The following is a 7,761-nucleotide window of genomic DNA, read 5'->3' on the forward strand; positions in this document are numbered from 1 at the left end:
AAAAAGTTACTGCATGCTTTCTGTTAATCCTGTAAACCTCACATAATATCTTAAATATGACTGTCTCCTATATGATATATGTATATATATATATAACCGATGTAATTTTTTTTCATAATTCAATTCAAGTTTATTTATATAGCGCCAAATCACGACAAGAGTCGTCTCAAGGCACTTCACATAACATTCCAATTCACAGTTCATTAAGCCAATCAGAAATAATGTTTCCTATATAAGGAACCCAGCAAATTGCATCAAGTCACTGACTAGTGTCAGTGACTATACAGCAATCCTCATACTAAGCAAGCATGCAGCGACAGTGGAGAGGAAAACTCCCTTTTCATAACAACCATAGATTTATAAAGATAACTCAAGATGATTAATTAGACTGCCAAAACTTTCACACCCCACTGGATATTACCTACTCTAAGCTAAAGCTCAAACTCAAAGTTACCACATGCAGAGCATGAAGGAGTTTTGTTATAACAGGTTAACAATATGAATCTTGTAGTTGAGATGATGCCTGTGTTGTGGATACATTATGTTTTAGTTGATGCTGAGTTAGAATTGATGAGAAACTGCATTTTTTGTTTCCTAACCAGTTTCTGCTGTATTGTTTGAAGGGTGTAATGGACCATCAGATGCTGAATGTAAATCACAGGTTGGATTCATATCCACACCTGGAAAAAAACACTCACCTGCCTTGTACATTAGTCCCAAAAGCAACCCTGTTTTTTGTCTGTGTATGTGTGTAAAGACCTTTGTATTTTGTAAATGCATTATAAATGCTTACAGACAGCTGTGTGTGTATATATGTAGATATACACACACACATATATTAATATATTTAAACGTCAATAAATCTTAGTGTATAAAACCCAAATTAACCGCCATACTGTCCAAAATGACATTATTTGAATGAAAATTTTTAATATGCTTGACTTACATTCCACCTTATAAAAATAACAAGGCTCACACATCATACACATTCACTTTTTTTAAGTTTTACAAACATTTGTAGAAAAACAGAATACTGTCCACCTCTGCCCACAATACATTCATATACTGTTCAGCTGGCTCCCAGGTATCATCCCACTGTTTGCCACTAGGAGGAAAAAGAAAAAAAAAGGTTAAAATTATGTTTGATTTCAACAATTTTAAATATATCCAGACATTGCTTCTACTGAATTTACCATGTTGTGCATGGTGCCCATCTGATTTTGACTTCATTTTTTCCCTGAAACACAGTTATTTGGGAATAACAATTACTCAGTGGAGCTCATACATCAACCCCAGTGCGTTTTACAAAGTTAATAAGGACTTCTGTAAAAAACAAAATATAAAGACATTCATTAGTTTTGGATTTTTCCGCTCATATGCAGATATTTTAGGACAAGTGTCTGTTTTTCAACTGATGTAAGAGGATGTTCAGTCATTCCTAATACCATTGATCCCAACATCTGATCAGTAATTTGTTGCAAGCAAGCACAATCACATTACCATCTTGGCGTAAGTAATAAAATAGACCAGTCTACACTAGTATACTGAAAAAAAGAGAGACGAGACTATTAATAGTTTTTACTGATCATTGAAGCTGGTAAAGGGTGCACTTTCTTTGTATCAAGGAAAATTGTCAAAGGAATCAAACTTGAGAAAAGCTGCACATCTGTGGTGTCATCTGCGCGATTGACTCCCTAATGTGTCTGTGTGCAGTTGTTTTTCTTGGGAGATGCCCCTGCGTCACATTGCTGAGAGACAAGCACAAAGGCATTGACCGACTCCAGTTTAGAAACCTAAATTTATGCTAATGTTAGGCCTACATCTAGGCTGCTAGCCCCATTTTGTTCATTACTGCTGCAATAATAGAATATACTCAATTAAAAAGGACATGAGTTTTGTATCAACTCTCTCACTTTGTCACACTGCTTAATGCCTGTTATGTGAGCGAAGTCAATGGGCCGCAACGGCATCTGAGTCCTGTTCCAGTTCCCCCAGTTGCGTCAATATTTACACCACTACTGATGTAGCATTTTGTAGAAATAATACTGTAATACAGTCACTGCATAATATATTGTAAAACTTGGAAAATATTTCAGAAATTAGACCACTGTGCCAGTGGTTAGTCAAGCAGATTGATTTAGTAAGATTTGCCTGTGTAGGCTGCCCCTAGTTATTGAATGCGAGAGTGAATGGTTGTTTGTGTACAGTACAGACCAAAAGTTTGGACACACCTTCTCATTCAATGTGTTTTCTTTATCTTCATGACCATTTACAAAGGGGCCAACAAGTGCTTAACACCTCTGGGAACTCCTTCAAGACTGTTGGAAAACCATTTCAGGTGACTACCTCTTGAAGCTCATGAAGAGAATGCCAATAGTGTGCAAAGCAGTAATCAGAGCAAAGGGTGGCTATTTTGGAGCAAATAGAATATTAAAAAAAATTTCAGCTAATTCACCTTTCTTGGTTAAGTACATGACTCCACATGTGTTCATTCATAGTTTTGATGCCTTCAGTGAGAATCTCCCAATGTTAATGGTCATGAAAATAAAGACAAATTCAGCGTGTCCAAACTTTCAGCCTGTGCTGTATGTCAGCTGTACAAAAAACTGCCCCTTCTCCAAGGTGTTAGTTTTCTAAGGCCCATAGTATTTGGGATTGTGCCTTTGAATGTCTGGTCAAAATGATGCTCTGGACATCTTTGCTATATTTTTTCATCGTATTGACTTACCTTTTCATCTTATGTCTTAAGTGTTTTCTATACTTGTTCAACCAACACTTTGTGGTTATTTTTAACTGTAATTTGGAAATGCACGCTCGACACTTCATATCTTAGAAAGAAAAATGCAAAAGACTGTAAATACAATGTGTACTTTTTAACTTACATTAACTTGTCCACCACCTCTTCATACAAGAACACCGTTTGTCTCCTGTGTTTTCGGCACTCTAAAAAATATATAAAAAATAAATAAAAAAATTGAAAGCTGCAACCGTTTTAACAAAGTCAAACAGGGAAATATCTAACCTTTCATTCGAGGTCTTTTTTTTTTCTTGAAGAGCCACCAGGATTAGGGGTGCAAACTGTAGTTGGAGCAGAAAGTACCAAAGAGGAGGAGGAACACAGATCAGAACCAGAACAAGAGAGGGTTGATGAGGAAGGGTGATTCAAAGATAGTACAGGCATAGTTGATAAAGGCTGAGTGTGTGGTGCAGACTGAGGGTGAGAGGATGAAGTAAGAGTGTTTGGTGCAGACTGAGGGTGAGAGGATGAAGTAAGAGTGTGTGGTGCAGACTGAGGGTGAGAGGATGAAGTAAGAGTGTGTGGTGCAGACTGAGGGTGAGAGGATGAAGTAAGAGTGTGTGGTGCAGACTGAGGGTGAGAGGATGAAGTAAGAGTGTGTGGTGCAGACTGAGGGTGAGAGGATGAAGTAAGAGTGTGTGGTGCAGACTGAGGGTGAGAGGAGGAAGTAAGAGTGTGTGGTGCAGACTGAGGGTGAGAGGATGAAGTAAGAGTGTGTGGTGCAGGCTGAGGGTGAGAGGATGAAGTAAGAGTGTGTGGTGCAGGCTGAGGGTGAGAGGATGAAGTAAGAGTGTGTGGTGCAGGCTGAGGGTGAGAGGATGAAGTAAGAGTGTGTGGTGCAGACTGAGGGTGAGAGGATGAAGTAAGAGTGTGAACTTCAGAATTAGCGTGTGCATTTGTGGAAAATGTTGCGTGACTTATTTTTTTCACATTATATTTATGAGTCAAAGAGTGTGAATTTCCGAATGAGCGTGTGCATTTGTGTTCCTCCGAATTATATTTGTGAAACAGAGTGTGGATTTCCGAATGAACATGTGCATTTGTGGAAAACGTTGTGTAACTTAATTCTTATTGAGACTGTTCTGGCCTCATACATCAGGTTCACTTTCAGTGGAAAAGCTTCATCTGCAACGAAGACTGGGGTACTCCGAACAACAACACCTGGCAGACGAGATGGAGGTGGCAGGTGCAGCTCCCCCTTGATGAGCTAGGATCCAAAGGCTCTTCTTGATAACACACCAGCATCACTGTCACGGCCATAGGCTCCAATATCCACAAGTGTAAATCTGTACCTGAAGTAACGAAATAAGTTTTATTTTATGCCCAGCTCCAAATGATGTTTATCTGCAATAAATATTAATTTAAAATTAAATAAATCCTCAGTAAAATGATTTGTCTGTGCAAATATGACTTCAAGCAATAAGTACATAAACAAATAATTTCAATTAAAGTTTAAAATAAAAGAATATGATTCTGTAAAAGGTATACTCCACCCCTAAATAAAATGTCAGTTTTTATATTCCCCAGCGTTAAGTGAGAAAAAGCAAGTAACTAATCCTCCTGACCTGTCAGTTTGCTTTAGGTTAGCATAAAACTATGTAAATGAAATGGAACAACAAAGATTGTTTCATGCTAAACACAAGGCACAGCTGCCAGGTTAGGAGGATTAGTTAAAACATTCTTTTCCTCACTTAACTCTGGGGAACATAAAAACCGACCTTTTACTTACTAAGGGTGGGTATAGCATTCTACCACTCACCTGGTGTCACACACAAGCCATCAGGATGAAGCTGAAGTACCCTTTGTAGTTGTGGAAGGAACTTCCACGATTGGCTGGAGCTCGAACTCGAATGTGTTTCCCATCGATTGCTCCGACACAGTTGGGAAAATTCCAAAGAGACCAGAATTCCTCCTGAATTTCCATCCACTTTGCAACACTGGGAAAGGCCACAACGTCGTCCTTGAGTGCTGTCCATATAGCTTCGCAAACTTCTTTTACAATACATCCAACTGTTGCGGATCCAAGTTTATAGCTGGCTGCCAGGGATTGGTAGCTACAACCAGTAGCAAGAAATCATAGTGTGACAGCAAGGCGCTGTGATGAGCTAATGGGAGCACTACCTGTGCGTTGATGGGAAATCAGTGTCTCAATCCTTCTGAGCAACTCGTCAAAAGCAGACGAGGACATTCGGAAGTAATTATAATGTTTGTCATCGTCGATTTCCCTCATCGGCAAAACGAGCGAAACATATTCTCCGTTGTCTTGTCGTGCCTGGTTTAGGGGTCTCACATACCATCTACGACAACGACGCCGTCTTTTTTTCTGTCGTAATCTTAAAATTAACCAGCTACTTAACTCCTCTATCATCGCCATGTTTGTTTTGTTTTGGTATAATGCCACACACTATACGATACACTGACCTCTAGCGGAACACTCCAGTAGTGCGTGCAGTATGCAGGCAAATACGTGCTGAAGATGCAGCAGGCTGTTTGTAGTAACGCGAGGTTACGCGAGGTAAAAAAGCAAGTATATTTCCAGCTTTAGACTGAAGGTTTTAGGCACAATTTTAAGTTTTTAAAGAAAATGCACCAAACTGAAATAATGACTACACATGTCTACAACACTATAATGCATTTATTTATAGAAATTATCAGCAACAAAGGTTGATTTTGGTGTGACTTGCTCTTAAAAGTGTTTCCATCCTTCAGTAGTAGAGTGAATTTTTCAAAACAAAATTCCTGAAAAGGAACAATAGATATTTCAAGGATTCAAAACTTTTATAGATTGTAATCATGTCTTTTATCAATAATTTAATACAGATGGGAAATAAATTCTTGTAAAATAATAGTGGTAATCGTGAAACCATGATTACTTCTCAGACTACAATCGTACCACCAAAATTTACCAGCTGTCAACGGTTAAACCGTTTTGTCTTTTTACAGAAACTCGAAAAAGGATATTAGGCAATTACAATTAGTTGTTTCCCTGAAAAAACATTTTAATGACATTCTAATTCTGATAATCACTCTGAGTTTTTCATGCAGGTTCAACAAAAATAGTCTCCTACATCTATCTCCTGCATTAGCTTCTGATAAAAAAATTTGACAGTTAATCTCTAGGATTAGAGAAGCCTGACTGATCTACGTCACACTCGCTTATCATTTATGGACTCACCCATCTTGACTCACGACAGGGAAGGCTATTGTTTGTTCAGCATCCAGGAAACAGCAGAGAACGTCTCAGCAAGTAGAAGCCAACTGTTAGCATTAGCAACTTCACCACACAGCAGAACTCCTTCAGACTTGTGTTATTTGTGGAGGTAAAACATTAACATTGCAAATCAGTTGTAGAGTGAATTTTTCAAAACAAAATTCCTGAAAAGTAACAATAGATATTTCAAGGATTCAGAACTTTTATAGATTGTAATCATGTCTTTTATCAATAATTTAATACAGATGGGAAATCAATTCTTGTAAAAATAATTGTGGTAATCGTGAAACCATAATTACTTCTCAGATTACAATCGTACCACCAAAATTTATAATCATTGCAACCCCAGGTTAGAAATCTTGGTGTTATTGACTCCGACCTGAACTTCTCTGGACATATTAAGGCTATAACTAAATCAGCGTTTTATCGCCATCAAATATCAAGAGTCAGAGGTCTTGTGTCCAGACCAGATTTAGAGATACGTATTCATGCTTTTATTCGCTGACGTCGTTAGGTCCGTTTTATATAACGGTCTAAAATAATCACAAGCCCCCCTATCATTTTGAGTTTTAGGGCTGGGACTTTAACGCGTTATGATTAGAAAAAACGACACGTAAAAAAAATTTCACGCATTTAATCGCAGCTTGCATTTCGAGCACGGCGGAACCTTTGTCATTGCACGACTTCCTCGTAGACTGAATATCACTGACGCACACAATGCACAGTGCTAATGGCTACTAACGAAATAAAAATGGAAAGAAGTTGCCTTGCTTGGACTGATGCAGGATTTAGGAAACCCGTCCGCCTCTTTTCTTAACTTGGAAAAAAAAAAAAAAAAAAACTTCCAGACAACAACGGAGTCCGTGTCGCGGACATTTTTCAGAGATCGTCTCAGCTGCAGCTGCCCGGTGGCACAGGAAACTTTACAAAAGCTATATTTTGTCATGATCTGAGGTAATGATTTAATCCAAAACATGCAGAATCAACACACTGGAGCAGGATGTGAAAAAATAAATTTGGTAACTAGAACTTAGGGTGCACTGGAAATCCAGTGAATGGGTAAACGGGAGCAGCATCTGAGGGAAGGGAAACAGAGGTGAGTCCTTGATTGATACTGTAGTATGGTAGAGGATGAGTTTGGTAGGAGGACTTACAGACGTAGCGTGGTAGAGGACCTCCAGGGAGGGGTGAGCTGGTAGAGTGAACGAGTATTCCGGGATGATGAAGATGGGCGAGGTTTTACAACCGGAGGGGAAGAGAGAGAGAGCCTGTAGTGCTGGGAGCAGTTAGTGCCATGAAGAGGACGGGAACCGGGAGTGAAGTCCAGACGTCGTATGGTCGGGTAGTAAATCCAAAAGCTCACAGCGAGGAGGTGGTGTATGGAAAGATGACTGAGCCAGAGACAAAACAAAACAAAAAATCTGAGCAAAAGATCGCTAGCGAATAACACATTTCTAAAGTTCAAAGTCTAAGTTCCAAAAGTTCAAAGTCTAAGTTCCAAAAGTTCAAAGTCTAAGTTCCAAAAGTTCAAAGTCTAAGTTCCAAAAGTTCAAAGTCTAAGTTCCAAAAGTTCAAAGTCTAAGTTCCAAAAGTTCAAAGTCTAAGTTCCAAAAGTTCAAAGTCTAAGTTCCAAAAGTTCAAAGTCTAAGTTCCAAAAGTTCAAAGTCTAAGTTCCAAAAGTTCAAAGTCTAAGTTCCAAAAGTTCAAAGTCTAAGTTCCAAAAGTTCAAAGTCTAAGTTCCAAAAGTTCAAAG

Source organism: Nothobranchius furzeri, chromosome 2, assembly GCF_043380555.1.
Source record: "Nothobranchius furzeri strain GRZ-AD chromosome 2, NfurGRZ-RIMD1, whole genome shotgun sequence".
Lineage (NCBI taxonomy): Eukaryota > Metazoa > Chordata > Actinopteri > Cyprinodontiformes > Nothobranchiidae > Nothobranchius > Nothobranchius furzeri.